Source organism: Marmota flaviventris, chromosome 1, assembly GCF_047511675.1.
Source record: "Marmota flaviventris isolate mMarFla1 chromosome 1, mMarFla1.hap1, whole genome shotgun sequence".
Taxonomy (NCBI): domain Eukaryota; kingdom Metazoa; phylum Chordata; class Mammalia; order Rodentia; family Sciuridae; genus Marmota; species Marmota flaviventris.
The window spans coordinates 18,761,180-18,777,921 of NC_092498.1; positions in this window are offsets into that span (position 1 = coordinate 18,761,180).

Below are 16,742 nucleotides of genomic sequence, written 5' to 3' on the forward strand. Positions count from 1 at the left end.
TAGAGATGAGAGGGCCTTCTCCACTGATTCACATGGACCAATTCACATCAGTTGTGGCTTTGATTAGCAACTCCACATTTAAGGCTCTGCTTTAAAACCACTATCCTAGCCAAAGACAAGAGAGGCAGAGTCCCCCATGGGTTGCCCTTTGATTATGAAATTGACACTCTCCATCCGTAGTTGTGTTCACAATCAGCAAACCAGACTTGTTTGCAACCTACAATGTGCATTCCGAGCAATCCCCTCCCAACAAGAGGGGCAGCTTAGGTTTTCATCCCTGTTTTACAAGAGAGGACATAATCGTACTTGTTCCACACCATCCAACTGGACAAGGGAAGAAACTAGAGCTGGGTCTCCTGACTCCAAAGTTCTCATTGTCATTAAATCCGGCTCTTTGGTCACATTGAGGAAAAAGCTGAATTCTTTTGCCCTTTGAAACCTGGAGGACATATTTCTAGGACAGACGGCTGGAGTTGGAGTACAGGTTGTAGCCCCTGAACCCCTACACTTATTATTGCCAGGATCTATCATCCATCCAGGAAGAGAATTCTGCAGCTAGTTTTGTCACATTCCAAATTCTGCTGTTATCTGAATTAGAAACATTCCGTCAGCTGGCCAAGACTGAGCCGAGGGAAAGCTCTGGAACTTACAGGATTTCTAGGAGGAGGGAGACAGCACTATCGGTTCATTCTCAATGGAAAATTGTATGGACTGCTCCCAAACCATTTTATGTCTGGACTTCAGGTCCTCTCTCTAGGTGACCCACCTCTCTGTACCTATAAGAAGTACACATGTCCTAAAATCCAATAACCTCCAGACCCTGCTCTCAGCCAAAACTTGGGTGAGAATCACCCTAAAGAGCAATTTCATTTTAAAGAGATGCTAACTTAATATGTTAATATGTAACATATTATATAATATTCTCAGGGTTGTTTGCCATTTTTTTAAGGAGAAAGTTGTTAACTTTCATGGCAAAATCTTGGGCATTATGACAAGTGACTGGGGACGTACTTTGCATCAAGAGGTCCTATCACCACACAGGGGAGTCCGTGGTGGTAAATTGCCCTTCTCCTCTGTCCCATATGGTCAGGCCGAGGTCACTCATTTTCCTCTGAAATCAAAATCTCCTCTTCCAGCTGCTGGGAAGAGAGAACAAAGCTGCCAACTGATTATTATTCAAGAACAAAGCAGACCATTTATTTTAGCAGGTTCAGAGCCATTATCTCCCCAGGACACATGCTACAGTATGTGCTGGCTTTATCAACCCCAGTTTCCTTCTGTCCTCAATCCTTAAAGAGTGTGTTGTTCCTTTCTCTCTGGAGCAAAACAAAAGAGGACAGGAGTGAGGAATGTGTTGCAGTAATGATGAAGGCTCCTCTCTCCTTCCTTTGCTGCCCAGACTTCTCAAAGGCATCAGGATTTCTTGTTTCTTGCAGAAACCCCAGGTGGACGGGGGAAGACCTGGATAACCATCTTCCATTTAGACAGGGCCAGCACCCACGCCCACAAGTTCACTGCCATCAAGCTTGTAGGCTTCTTTGCTGCTAAGGATCTCAAGGAAGAACTGACAGAAAAACACAAGACACCCGTTAAATTTGAATTTTAGATGAACACTGGATGAGTTTTTTAGTATGTCTTAAATATCGCATGGGATTTGCTTAGATACTAAAAAAAAAAAAATTGTTCATTGTTCATCTGAAATTTAAATTTAACCAGCTGTCCTATATTTTTATGGGCTGAATCTGACAAGCCTAGCACACTGTCCCCGAACCCTACCATCTCCATCCCTCCCTGGCCACCACAGAGTCCGTACTGGTCACCTGAAGCACAGCATAATTCTACTGCTGAGGTTAAGGATTTGAGGGGCACAACCAGAAACACACAAGGATGGTGTGGATCTGAGTTCAGCATTGATCAGTGTCAGAGATAAACCTCATCAGAGTCACCTTTGTTTGGCTGCTTTCAGATCTACTGGTTTAAGGTCACACTGAACACCTGAAAAACCAATAACTGTGTTCCGTGCTCTCAGAGTAAACAGAAAACTATTTTCCCATAGAAGATGAAGGGGGGCTTCCCCTCGCATCTAGGGAAGTTTGTGGAAAAACTTCCAATCTCTCTGGGCCTCATCTGAAAAACTCCCAATCTCTCTGGGCCTCATCTGAAAACAGTGATGTCCAGACTGGTCCTAAAGCCTCGGCTCTAACCTTGTGCACAGACTGTCCCAAGAGACTCCCTAGCGCCTCCTCCTGGTGGTGTTGCCTGCTCAGCCCCAGGACACCCAGAGGACATGCTCCTGCCCAGCTCCTTCTCTCACTGGGGTCACCGTAACAAATTACTTCCCAGCAATTCCCGAAATGCCCGGCACATCTCGGGCCTCTAACCTCACCCTCCCATCCAGAGCACCTCACTGAGTAGACCCCCCAAGCCCATGGCTTTCCCATTTACCCTGGTTCATCTGCAGCTTCCCCAAGAATAGCCAGTCAGCAGTAAGCAAGAGTCCTTACCCCTGATAAGTAGTCACTTTGCCAAATTTAGGCTGAAAAGCAATCATCTCAATTCTGACCATAATACAAAGTCTTCATGCGAGAGTCCTTGATGTACTTCGGCAGTTTAGTAAAATTCATTTTTTTTTTTAAAGTAGCATTAACCCAATACCACCCAGGGTTCATTCTTCTAATATAATCATTCTTCCCTCTCACTGCAAGTCTTTATTTCCTTCTTGAACTTATTGCTGTTTTAAATATGTTCTCTTTCACCCTTTATGTTCAATTTGTCCCTTTGAACTAATTGACTAGTAAAGGCCATGAAAAGTCAATCTATCTTTTTTATTTTTTAATTAATTCCCCTGTAAGAGCTAGAAATAGCTTTTTTTTTTTTTTCTCTCTCACAAGGTATATCCACTCTCTGAAAATTCACAGGGACTTATATTTTGTAATCTAACTCAGAAGGTCCTCTGAAAGCATCCAGCACTTTTTAAAAATTATTATTTACTGAAAGTGGACTCTACTCTCAAACATTTAATCATTTAGAAAACAGAAACAGAATTGTCTAGTCATTTCCCCAAGTCAACACTGGTTAAAAAAAAATCTGGGATTAAGAAAACCAATACCATTAGATTTTGTGGTAGAGATGTTTCCTTTTCTATTTTGCTTGTGACTTTTTCCAATGCCAAAATTTCATAACTCGGTGACAAATATTCTCCCATGACTCTCGTGGCTGCTAATGGCTGCATTTGAGAACTATTTCTTCTAACTGTGAGAATCTCAAGGTTTAACATCCCAGAATGCTGGCTCTATTGGCAGAGAGAAAAAAGGTCTTCCATGTATTATCTATTTCTATTGTTTTATAAGAATGAAAAGAAGACACATAATTAAGCCTGCAGTGTGAAGAAAGGCGCTCCAGACATGCCTTCTGTTGGGCTGTGATAGTGGATGACAAGGTGGATGAATGGGAGCCCGAACAGTCCCCGGGCAGAAGGTCATGCAGGTCATTCTCCTTGCTCTCCTGCCAGGCTATCCCAGGCTGATGTTTGGTATAACACAGATAACCAGCAGAGGAAACTTTATCTTCCAGAGTCACCCCATTAATTTTTATTCATTTATTCAAAACCATTCAGTGGATCTCTCATGGGCCAGGTAACAATAGATCAATAAGATCCTTTCTGTCCCCTCAAAGAATTAGATCAAATCTGCAAATAATAAGTGCATTGCAAGGTGTCATGATGCGTGGGTCTAAAGAACTGGCTTCCTATCATTGCGGGTCTCATCCAGGCTCATTTTGTCCCTCAGGGAACATTTGTAAATGTCTGGTGACATTTTTGGTTGTCACAACTTGGGTAGGGGCTGTTACTAGCATCTGGTGGGTAGAGACCAGGGATGCTGCTAAACACCCTCTATTTCACAGGACAGCCCCCTCCAACAGGGAATTATCCAGCCCCCAGTGTCAGCATTGTCAAGGTCGAGAAACCCGGCTCTCATGGACACACTGTGATGTGGTCAGTTCTTTCTAGTTGGCTCAGGACTTTGGATCACTCAGTCCCTCTGTCATTGGCTTGTGTCCCTATGCTAGTTACTTCCACAAAATAGAGCTGGAACCTCTGATCTCTAAATCCCCTCTGGCCTGACAATCTATGGTTTTATCGGGCCAGTGTTTGTGCTTCCACTGAACTCTGACCCCCACAGAATGTAGTGGCCAAAACCTGTTTACCCTGCCTCAGGTCCAGGAGATAATCAAGTGACCTGTGTTGATGTGGCATGTAAATCAGGGAGGACAAGTGTAACCTCTGCCAGAGGACCCTGAGTTACTCTTCTATCTTCAGAACCTAAGTTTTCCCATCAGCAAACAAGACCATTTAACGGGTCTGCCTCCCAGGGTCAGGAGGAAAGGTTTGAGTACATGAAGCAAGATGGAAAATTACCTGGATGCAGCTCCTATGGCTCAGGCCAACCACAAATACCACTTGCCCGCCTTTAGGAGACCTGTGGGAATGGTGGGTAGGAGGGATCCTGCTCAGGACCAGCCCTGTGGTGCAGGGCATGGCTGGGCCAGGGAGGGATAGTACCTCTTCCTGTGTCCGTGGCAGCGTCTCAAGGTGGACCTTTGTCCTCCGTCCACCTGAGGAGTTAGACTTGGCCTCTTGGCCACACACATTAGGGGGATTCACTCTCGCTCCCTCTCTCTCCTGTGGCTCTAAACTCAATCACCAAACAGAAAGTGCCTGACGGATCCTGCAGGCTGGGAGCCCAGGGCCGTGGTGGAGCCCAGGGAAACTGGGCCCAGGGAGGGAGAGGCTCCTGCCTGGCCTGAGCTTAGGGCCTCCTCGTGCTCCGTGCTCGGGCAGAGCAGGCTGTCACCAGACAGGCCAGAGAAGGAGCCAGGGTGGGGCTGGCTTTGGCAGCGACCCTGCTTCAGTGTCTCTGGACTCACTGTCCCAGCAGAACAGCAGCCAGGTCTGCCACTGGAGCACCTTTGTGTCCTTTCTGTCCAGTGCCATCTGAGGTTGCAGAGGCTGCAAGCGATGAACAAGTAAACCCTCTTTTTCCCTTCCTAATAGAGGAAAAACGAAAATCCAGACGCGTTAAGGAACACGGCCAAGTTACTTAACCCATTTTGTCCCAGGGTCCCACATGTGGAACACCTGTGAAAACTTAAATATAGTAAATGATAGAGTATATAATTATGTAAATTATATTATATAATTTAGCACATTATAAATTATATTAATGTAACCATTATATTAATTATATAGTTGACATGATTATATCCTAATGTAGAATTATATAACAAGTTTAATGTTAATTAATATAATAACATGTATAAGCTCTGGATTACGATTTCCAACCCATTTTAACATACCTGTGTAAATTTTGGTAAAATATTCACAGAAGTGAAAACTTGAGACTTAACGGGTTAAACTACTGGACAAGGGGGGACTGCTACCAATGCCACTTCCTGTCAAGTTTGCTGCACTGAACTTATCAACAATAAATGTTCCCAAGTCAGTTAGCCACATGTTTCCCATCCATTATTTGGGATTTTGTGTTCTGTTTGGGAAGAGGGTTGGTATCATTTATAATTAGTAAAATGTGCAAATCTTAAGCAAACAGCTCAGTGATATTTCTATGTGTGTACACCCATGCAGCATTGCATCCTGATCAAGATATAAAGCCTTGTACCATTCTAGAGCATTCCCTCCAACCTGCTTCAGTCAACAGCCAACCTGCCTTCAAGAAACACCTGTTCTTTCTTGGTCTGCTATAGGTTCATTTTGCCTGTACTCTAACTTCACATACTAACCTCATATTCCAACCTCATACTCTTTTGTTCATTTTCAGGTATTCTGGGTTCATACCTGTGCAGCAATTTGCTCTTTTATTGCAGAATAGTATTCTATTGCATGAACATAGCATATTTTATGTACCTGTCCTCTATTGATGGATATTTGGGGTGATTTCAAGTTTGGGGTTATTATGTGTATTTATTCTAAAGACATTAATTGGGCAGGGATGATTTTTGTTATTGTTAATTTGTCTCAAAGCATGTGCCTGTTTTAATTCCGCACTAAAGAAACAAATGAAAATCATCCTCCAAAGGTCTCAGAAAATGAGATAGAAAGGAATAGATGCCCTGGGAGGAGGCTTCAGCCTCGAGGTCCTGCAACTCAATCTCCTCTGCCTGAGAGTGGCTGCTCCTCACCTCCCAGGCACGGTATGGCAGGGGTTTTCTCTGAACTGCACTACAGAGAATGGCCATCTCAACACAGAGAATGAACCCTCATCAACAGAGCCTAGAGCTTTCATTCAAACACAAGAAACATTCCCAGTTCCCCACCATTTGATGTCTTCTCCTAACAACAGATACTTTCCCATTCTACCCACCAGAAGGAGCTTCCCCCAGTCCCTCTGCTATGGTTTAAACAGATCTTTCGATGAAACTCTAGCTGAGGTTGGTCTCCAAACCCCAGTGTTGAGAGGTGCTGGAAGCTTCAACGGGATTAGCTCATCAAAAGGGATTAATGCCTTTCTCCTGGGAGTGGGTGCTCCATCTTGTCAGACTGAATGGTTGACATGAGAGTGGATTGTTATAAAGTAAGCTTGGCACCTCTTCTAGCTCTTCCCCTCTCCTCCCCTCCTTCCTCCTCTCCTCTCCTTTTTTCCATGTCTCTCCTTATGCTTCCACTTTCCACCATGAGGACCTCACCAAAAGCCAAGCAGATACCAGCACCATGCTTTTGGATTTTCAGAACTATGAGCCAAAATAAACCTCTTTTCTTTATAATTTTCCCAGTCTCTGGTATTCTGTTATAGTGGAAGAAAATGGGCTAGGATACTTTCTGGCCTTCATGGAAAACAATAGTTGTTTCTCCATGAAATATGTGGGAAAGAACAGGCCACCGTGGAACTACCACCCAGGCCTCCCTCCAAAGCAGTTTCATCAAGAGGTTTTCAGGTCCTTCAGTGGATTTCTACCACACACTCTTACACTGATCTATATTTTGTCTAACTCTAACTATAATGAGTCCACACTGTACCTGGCTGTGTTAGTCAGGTTTACATCATTGTGACCAAACAATACCTGACAAGAACAACTTAGAGGAGGAAGAGTTTATTTTGGCTCACACTTTCAGAGGTTCCGTCCATGGTCAGCTGACTCCATCGCTCTGGGCCCAACGTGAGGCAGAGCGTCATGGCTAAAGGGCACCATGGGGGAAAGCTGCTCACCTTATGATGACCAGGAAGCAGGGGGCTGGGAGTAAAAGGGGCTGTAGGGAAAATGCACCCTTCCAGGACACACCCCCAGTGACCTACTGCCTGCAGTCACACCCCATCCGCCTCGAGTTACCACCCATTCAAACTAGGATGGACTGGTCAGGTTGCAGCTCTCATGATCTAATCACTTGACCTCTGAATATTCCTGCATCAACCCAGGAGTTTTGGGGGACACCTCAAATTCAAACCATAACACTGGAAGTCTAAGTGCTGGGTGCAACCCCACCCCATCACAAAAGCAAGCATCTATTTAACCAGAGGAAGAGTCTTTATTACTCTACCTGGGCATGCAAAGAAGAAAGGGAGCAATCATTTGAATGATACACGCATTCACTAGACAAAAAACCACTTTGCTTTAAGATTTATCCCATGAATACTCATTGAGCCATAAGGACGAAAGTCCCAAAGGCCAGAATCACTACAATTGTGGTTCATAACATCCGGTACAGACACCAACCAAATACCTACTGAGGTCCTCCCTCCTCACACCTCAGGCTTCAACCAAAATACCATGGCAGGGCCATGGGGCATACCAAGGCCACCCATCCCTCCTGGTTTGCCCTTGATCTCTTTATGCCCCTCCTGACCTCTCCCTTTTCCTAGTGAGTCTGGATTGTCTACTGATCTCTGCTCTTTATGGGCTCACAAAACAGGGAAGAGGACAACCAGACGTGGATGCTGCTACTAAAGAGTCTCTGCTCAAGCTGTTTAGATCCCTGTGTCCCCATTTAAGCACTCTCAGCCCCTGAAGCCCACCCCCACCCTCACATGTCCCCTGGAAGACCTTCCTGCACCCCAGCTAGCTCAATGCACCATTGTTTTCCCAGCTCCTTCTAATCAAGGTCCACACCTCCCGTGTCTCACCCACTTGCTGTAGCAAGGTGTGGAGGGAAACTGTTCTCTGGGGTCCTAACGAGCAGGGGGGGTCCCTGAGCTCAGGGCTCTCTGGGCCTCACAACAGGCAGGGCTGATGCCTACCGGATGCTGGACTCGGGTTCTTTCCCAGGCTGGCCTCACCCTTTTCTTAAAGTGACAACACTGCATAATCAGCTCCTGAGTCCTTGTCCCACCTCAGCAGGCCCCATCTCTATCAGGGCTCTGAAGACGCCATCCAAAACCCAGGGTATTTTTCTAACCTCTCCCTGCTCTCCACCCACCTCTTCTTCTTTCAAGAACAAATTCTTCCTCAGCATTCCTAAATTCAGAGAAAGAAAAATTTAAAAAAATATGTATTTTTTCCTTCCATTTTGATTGGGGATGACAATAAACTAGTTATCATTTATTCACCCCTAAGTCAGATTCAGTAATGAACTAGTCCTGGACTGGATTTGAATTTTAAGGACAAACCTAAAAGAGCTCCTGAGGTATTTATTGAAAATTCACCAGAAGTGGCCAGGAGGTGAATTAGCTAAGCTGTGGTTGTTGGCATTGTGTCGCAGAGCCAGGAAATTCTCTGCATAACTAGTCTGTCGTCCAAGCCTGCTGGGAGCCCAGACTCCAGCTCCTCCCTGATGATTTCTCCTGGGTCCCCAGTCCTACCACCCACTGGCTCTAACCACCAAGGCCGCCCAGCTTACTGTACGTTACAGCGAATGTTCACATCCATTCCTCAAATCCCTTCTAGGCTCAAGATCAGGGGAGAAGAGTGAATTTAACTTGCAGAGACTTTAATCACTTCCTCCATAAAGGTTCTTCTTCTATGGAATCAAGCCAAAGAGCAGCCAAGATATCAACACCAGGGAACTTTCCATTCTGGAAAATTCCCTCTGGAATCACCACTCTCTTCCATCTTTCTCACCCCTAATTCCAATGCACATATACACGTAGTGTATTAGGGTAGGCTAGCAGCTGTAACAGGTACCCCCAACATCTCAGTGAATCAATGCCATGAAGATTTACTTGTCTCTCACATTTAACGTGACTATTTTTTTAATTATATTTCTTCCCTTCTAGGTCATAATTCTTTGAGGAACTGGGACTTCACATTTTTGTAGAACTGTGATATCCATCTTTATAATTTGTAGTATAAATAGCATACCCTCAAGCAGGCCCCAGAGTGCAATTTGACCCCCTAGAAGTTGGCAGGAGCTAGAAATCCAGTCTATACTTTCCAAGGTCCTTTGCCTTAATGTATTCAAGGATAACTGAGTTGTTACTACTACGTAGTAAGGATAGGAGAAGAAAACACAGAGCCAATGAGAAGCAGGGAGTCAAATCTTCTTTAATTTGGCCTGGGTCATATCAGCTGCAGGCTGGTAGCTAGAGAAGAGTTCTGTGTCCCTGGGATAGGCAAAGTTCTCCCTGGAGGCCACAGTAGTGACCCTGCTGGGCTTTGCCTAGTCAAGAAAACTGTGCCAAAGATCTGAGTCCCTTGCCTCAAGGACTCCTTCAGCTACTTCTCAGGAGCACTGGACCAGATGGGCTTCAGCAAGTACCTCAGAGACCCAAAACCATAATTTCTTTCTCTCCTTCCTCAGTCGGGTGGATACATCAAATGTCTCTATCTATCCATCCATCCATCTATCCCTCTCAAACTTCCTAGTTTGAGGATCCAACTACCTACCTCTACAAATGGACATGGAGTTGATCCAATGCCCATGCCCAAGAGATCTCCCCAGTTCTGACCCCCAGGGGGAGGGTGTGAAAGCATGTGGTAGATTGTATTAATGTTTATCAGCTTTTCCACGCTATGGGAGGATTATACATCCCTGGCCTGCTGAACTCAAGTATTGCCCTGTGACCTGTCTTAGCTCTTTAAACATGGAGCATGTCACTTTAGAGCAGAAATTTCAAGAGCCAGCATGGTTGCAGGACTCTTTTCCCTTCTTCCATGATGACCAAGCAGTACTTCATATAAAAGTTGCTCCGTTCTCCCAGGACATCACAGAGGAAAAGCCATGGCAAACTCATGATGAATGAGAAATCGACTTTTACTTATTGTTGTTGATGTATACTCTTGAAATTTTGGGGTTGTTAATGCAGTACAACTTGATAGATCCTGACTAACAAAGAGGAAAACCAGCCCTTTGTTCTCAGGGGACCCTGATACTCCTTGTGTGAATTAGACCAGGATTTTTCATACCCAGAGAGTCTTGTGTAAGAAATCCTTTCACATCTTTTCTCCAGGTCTCCTGCCCTTGGTAAACGAGTGTGTCTCAACATTTGCCCTTTTAACTTAGTCTCTACAAAAATTGATTGACAGTTCTTGTTGCTAAAGATGGAAATAATAGTAATCTCTCAGAGGACCCTGCCACCACTTACCTACCTTTGCCCCACAGCAATCTGTGCCTGGAGGACACAGAATGATATTTTCTGTCTGAAGAGAACAGAGATAATTCTAAAGGAAGGTTTAGCATCATTAGTAAAATTAGAAAGCCTAAGGGGTGAATGAAACCATCGATAATTTGTTTCTATCCATGCTATGTCCCTGTTTTAATAAACTTCTCATTAAAAACAAGAGGAGGGGATGGGGTTGTGGCTCAGTGGTACAGCACTTGCCTGGCATGTGTGAGGCGCTGGGTTCGATCCTCAGCACCACATAAAAATAAATAAATAAAATAAAAATATTGTGTTAACTACAACTAAAAAAATAAATATTTAAATTAAAAAAAAAACAAGAGGAAACAAACAAAAAAACTAGAAGCTAACGGTGTAACTGGTTATTACAATGATCTCTGGCTGGATAAGTCAAACAAAAATGCAAATTTCCCCCTCTTTGGCCTCCCTAAACAAGGCACCTGTACTTGGAAGGACATTTCACAGTCACTGGTCTGCACAAAGCCAAGCCGCTTTGTGATTACATTCCAGATGCTTCAGTGACATATAGCCAGCTCCAAGGGCTCCACCAATGCAGTCAGACTGTGACAACACTTCCACCAGAGGAAAGCTCTGGACTTCTCCGTTCAGCTGACCTATCCCTGGGTGAACCTAAGCCTTACTGCCCTCAATTCTGGCTCTGGATGGCAGAGCTGGCAGCAACAGCCGGGTGTTCAGGCCTCACATAGATTCAGGAGCTGAATTGCCCCAAATTTCTTCCACCTGGCAGAGAACCCTGTGTGCACCAGGACCCCAACGCAGCAGAAGGATGTTCTGACCTGGACGGCACTAGTGTGCACGTACTACCGAGTCATTTATGTTGGCAACCCTCGAGGGCCAGATGACTTTTACGCTTGGGAGGCTGGCACTTCATAATTACAGCTGTGTTTGTGTTGTCATACCAAATCGCCTCACTTCCAGCCTTAAAATAGATTCCAGCCTAAAGGTGCTGGCTGTGCAGACAAAGAAGGAGCCATCTGAAGACTCGGAACCCGGTTCTGAGCAAGAGGCAAGGACTTGAAGCTGGACACACAAGTCCCAACTGTTCAAAACCTGTGACTCCTCTCCTCTCTCCTCCCAACAGAAATAGAAGTGCCATAAACATGTCCGTTTCCAAACTGGAACAGGGTTAACTTGGAGTTCTGTCTGCGTCGCTCTCCCGTTCATTCCTTCATTCATTCACTATTTTTCCTACTTCTGGATGGGATCTGCTCTCCTTGCCCTTCAGATCACTCTCCCCCTAGGTCACTCTGTGCCTGGAGGTGGACTTCCATGGACCCCTTTACCAAGCTCTTTGCCTTCTGGCAACAAAATGGGCCAGGCTGCTGGGAGGCAGGAAACAGAAGTTAGGAAGTGAGAAAGAAGAAAGTCCCAGGGTTTATTCCTCTGCTCCCCCGCTGCTAGTCTGGGCAGAAGTGGGGCGCTCCTAGTAGGTGGTCCCTCTGTTATAATTTGCTGCACATGGGCTCACCTCCCCCCCACCCCCTCACTCCTCAGGGCTAAGTGCAGTGTATTAGTTTCCCAGAGCTGCTATGACAAAATGCTACAACCTGAATGACTGAGAACAATGGGAAAGTATGGGCTCACAGTTCTGGAAGCTAGACAACCAAAATCAAGGTGTCAGCCGGGCCATGCTCCCTCTGAAACTTGTAGGTCAGATTCCTTCCTTGCCTCTTCGAACTTCTAGTGACTTCTAATGCAGTCCCTGGCATTCCTTAACTCCTAGATGCATCGCCCCAATCCCAGCCTCCACGGTCATGTGACTGTCCTCTTCCTGTATGTCTCCGTGTCTCCTATTCCCTTCTTATAAGGACACCAGTCATGTTGGATTAGGGCCCACCCTAAAGACCTCATCTAAACTTGATTACATCCGAAAAGACCCTGTTTCCAAATGAGGTCACATTTTCAGATACTGAGGGTCAGGACTTCAGTGTGCTTTGGGAGTCGCTGGAAACTGCAATCCAAAATAATGCTATTGGCCCCTCCTGTGACCAGTGCCTAGACTGGTTCCCTAATCCTTTCACTCCTCTATAAATTGTCCCTACATGGCACTCATTGATTCCTTCCCAGAAGATGTCGTCTCTTTCCTACAAGGACTTTGAAGCCCGACAGCCTGACTAGCTCACTGCAGAACGCTGCCAAGCGCCAGAAGGTGCTGGGGACACAATAGTGAGTGACAAGGGGCACATTCTCCACTGTCTTCATGGTGCTTGATGGCCAGAGCCAAAATATCACAAAGTAAAAGTGCAACTGGGATAAAATCTACAAAGGCGAGCTCCACCGGGCCATGAACAGGTGTCAGTGTGGGAATCACCCTCATCAGGGAGGCTAGGAGGAGCTTCCCTGGGAGACGGGAGCCTGAGCCAAAGTGGGGAGGATGAGGACGTCCACCAGGCCGAGAGGGGGTGTTAAGGCTCCCTCTTGATTAAGGAAGAAGACCCAAGGGTTGTGTCACTGTGTTCATATTCCTCATTCGTATTCCAATCCATGGTGACTCTTCTCTTCAAAAAGGATTGGCGCTCTTTCCCACCCTCATAACTACAGAACACAGCAGAGACCTCAACACAGACGGGATCAGTGGACAGAAGCCATTCCCCAGGCTAGGAGGAACAGCAGCAGGTCAGAAGATGGACTCTAGGGAAACCAAGTCCCAGCAACGCCCCGCACCCCTGGGCCTGGGCATTGCAACACAGAAATCCTCCTCCTCCAGCTCAGTCTCTGCTGGAGACCCCAAAATGTCCCGTCTGCTCCTCCTACATTCATCTCCTGCTCCAAGTCACCTCTGTGTTTCCAGCTCTACCTCCTCCATCTTTCTCAAACCCACACCCTTCTCTCCTTACCACTGGCTCCTGCCCTGACTCAGGTCCCTCTCATCTTTCCCTGGAACTCTGATTCCTCTCGACTGGTCTCAGCCCTGTCAAATCCACCCTCAGCAGCACGTCCAACCACAGAGATGACCACCTTGCCACCCACTGCCCTTAGGGAACCCGCCAGGGCTCCCTTTTATCAGTAGGGTACAGCCCACAGGTGGTACACGGGCTCTGACCAGCCACTGCCTTCCCACCACCGACACACCTTTGGCTGCTCTTGGGCTGATATTTCATCTTCCAACAAGGCAGAGCCACTTGTAGCTTCTCAGCTGATCAAGTGGTTTCTCCCTCTGTGTTATATATCAAGTGAGCCACTTCCTTCCTCACAATCCAGGTCAATTCAACTCACTTCTAAAAGCTTAGTTCAGACATCAACTCCTCCAAGAGCCTCCCCTGGGGCCTCTCCCCCTCACATTTTCTACCAGGGAATTCCCCCATCATTATGTGTTCTAAATATCCACGGAGGCACTGATTGCCCTCTTTAGTTACAATCAATGTTGTCAAAATGGCCATACAACCAAAAATGCTCTACAGATTCAATGCAGTTCCCATCAAAATTCCAATGACTTTCTTCATAGAAATAGAAAAGGCTGTCATGAAATTCATTTGGAAAAGTAAGAGGCCCAAAATAGTTAAAGCGATCCTTAGTGAGAAAAGTGAAGCAGGAGGCATTACAAAACCAGACCTTAGACTGTAGTACAGAGCTACAGTAACAAAAACAGAATGGTATTGGCACCAAAATAGGCAAGAAAACCAATGGAACAGAAGAGAAGGCACAGAGATAAACCCACATAAATACAGTGACCTCACACTAGAAAAAGGTGCCAAAAATACTCACTGGAATGAAGAGAGCCTCTTCAACAAATGGGGCTAGAAAAACTGGAAATCCATTCATAATAGAAAGAAAGTTAACCCCCCATCCTGCACAAAACTCAACTCTTAAGTGAATCAAAGTCCTACACATCAGACCAGAAACCCTGCGTCCACTAGAGGAAAAGGTAGTCCCAACGCTTCAACATATCGGCACAGGAACTGACTTCCTGGCAAGACTCCTAAAGCATAAGAAACAAAATCAAATGGGATGGCATCAAACTAAAAAGCTTCTTCCCAGCAAAAGAAACAATCAAGAGCACGAAGAGAGAACCTACAGAATTGGAGAAAATCTTGGCCACCTACGTCTCAGATAGATGTTCATTTCCAGGATACGCATAGAATGAGGATTCTCAGCAGCGGAGACTGTCTTATTTGGCATGTGACTGGCACAGAGGAGAGGTTTAAAAACTAGATGAACAAATGAGCAAATGACAAAAAAGGGGGGGGGGGTGCTGATTGTGCCACTTCTGTGCTGGGCCTGCCAAGTGGACAGGATCTCCCCCATACCTACCGCCATCAGATGGGACCCGCTACTGCTCTGTGCTCAGGGGGCAGATGCTCCTTACTGGTCTTTCGTTTTTTGCTTCAGCCCCGGGTAGTCAGTACATGACTACCTCTGGGAGCTGTGGGAACCCGGTTATTTATCCTTTCCAATCTTCAAGTTCCCATGTGTCAAATGGACTCCCCTTCGGATGTACTGAACAGAACTGCTGTGGAACTGGAGGAGGTAAAGCCAGGTGTGTGGTCAGAACTGTGCGACTGGTTGATGTAACTGAGCTGGGAAATGGATGAAGAGATGCAGGCAGGCGCAGTGACTACAGGGAGAAAAAAACGCCTGGGGGCCATTGCCTCACATAGGACACCCCCAAAGGTCTTCTCTCCCTAATCCACAGCTCTGGGAAGCTCCATCCCCCGGCTTTTTCTATGCTCTGTTACAAAAGGTAGAGCTACCCGTTTTCTTATCGATCTTGCCCAGTGCACGTAGAATTGCAGCAGAACAAGAAAAATATGGGGAGAGGAAAGGCTGTGTACCCAAGGCCAGGACTCGCCCCGGAGAAGTAGAGGCATGTGCCTCCTGTGCTGGGTTGGAGTGGGGAACGAAGCCTGGTTTATCATCTCGTGAAATGAAATGAGTTACAAACTCATTCCTCCCCTCCCAAATCCAAAAGTGAATCCCCAGTTTAGTAATCAGTAGATGACGGTTTGGGGATCTGAGGCTGCAGACGATCAAGTCCAGGACTGGAGGCCAGGAGTGTGCTTTCTGCTCAGCCCCATGCTGGGTCCTCTGGGCCTCGCTTGCAGATTGACAAAGTGAGTACAGAAAGAAAACACTGCACCTGCAGTGGGAAGTAGCAGAGCCAGCAGAACCAACCCCCGAAGAAGGAATGGCGAGCTGGAACCAGCTCATCCTGGCTTCCCAGGAGCAGACTGTTGGTATCTCAGAAATTTTATCAACCACGTTAAACCGTCAGTCACTTGAAAGTGGCATGGTGAGAGCATTTTCTCTGGCAAAGCTGGCATGCACCACAAATCAGGGCTTCTCCCTACCCCTCCAGAATCTGTTCACCTTTACTGCACTAAGGGGTTCCCACAATGTAAGCCTTTGAGGCAGGCTAGGGGAGTGGTTTTGCATGCAGGCTGTGGAATCACATAGACCCAGGCTGAAATCCCAGCTCCACTAGCTAGCTGTGTGATCTTGGGCAGACTACTTAACCCCTCTGAGCCTGTTTCCTCATTGTATTATGGCACCGATGCACTGAATGTATGTATGTGTATGTGCCAAGTATTGTCCCCAGCATTTATACATATTAACTCATTAATTCCTCACAACAACCTCGAAGAAGGAACTATTATTATCCCCAAGCTATAAAAGAGGAAAAGCAAGGCAAAGAGAGATCAAGGAACTCTTCCAAGATCCCACAGCTAGTAAAAGGGGGAGCTGATAGAGGGTACAAAGACAGGCAGCTGGCGCAGACTCTGCTCTCTTCTGATGCTGTCTCATGTGGTCCCAAGTCTGGCTACCTGTGGCTGTGGAGGACTCGAAATGTGGCTGGTTGGAACTGAGATGCACTATAAGCGTGAAAACTTTGTGCAAAAAAGGAACGCGAGACACCTTACACATAGAAATTATGTAACTTAGAAGCAGGTGCCGTGGCGCACGCCTGTAATCCCAGCACTCAGGAGGCTGAGGCAGGAGGATCGATGGTTCAAAGCCAACCTCAGCAATAGCAAGGCCTTAAGCAACTCAGTGAGACCCTGTCTCTAAATAAAATACAAAATAGGGCAGGGGATGGGGCTCACTGGCTGAGTGTCCCTGAGTTCAATCCCCAGTACCACTCCCCCCCAAAAAATTATATGATTTAGGATTTTTGAGTTAAATAAAAAGTAGTATTACAGTTCATTGCACCTGATTCTT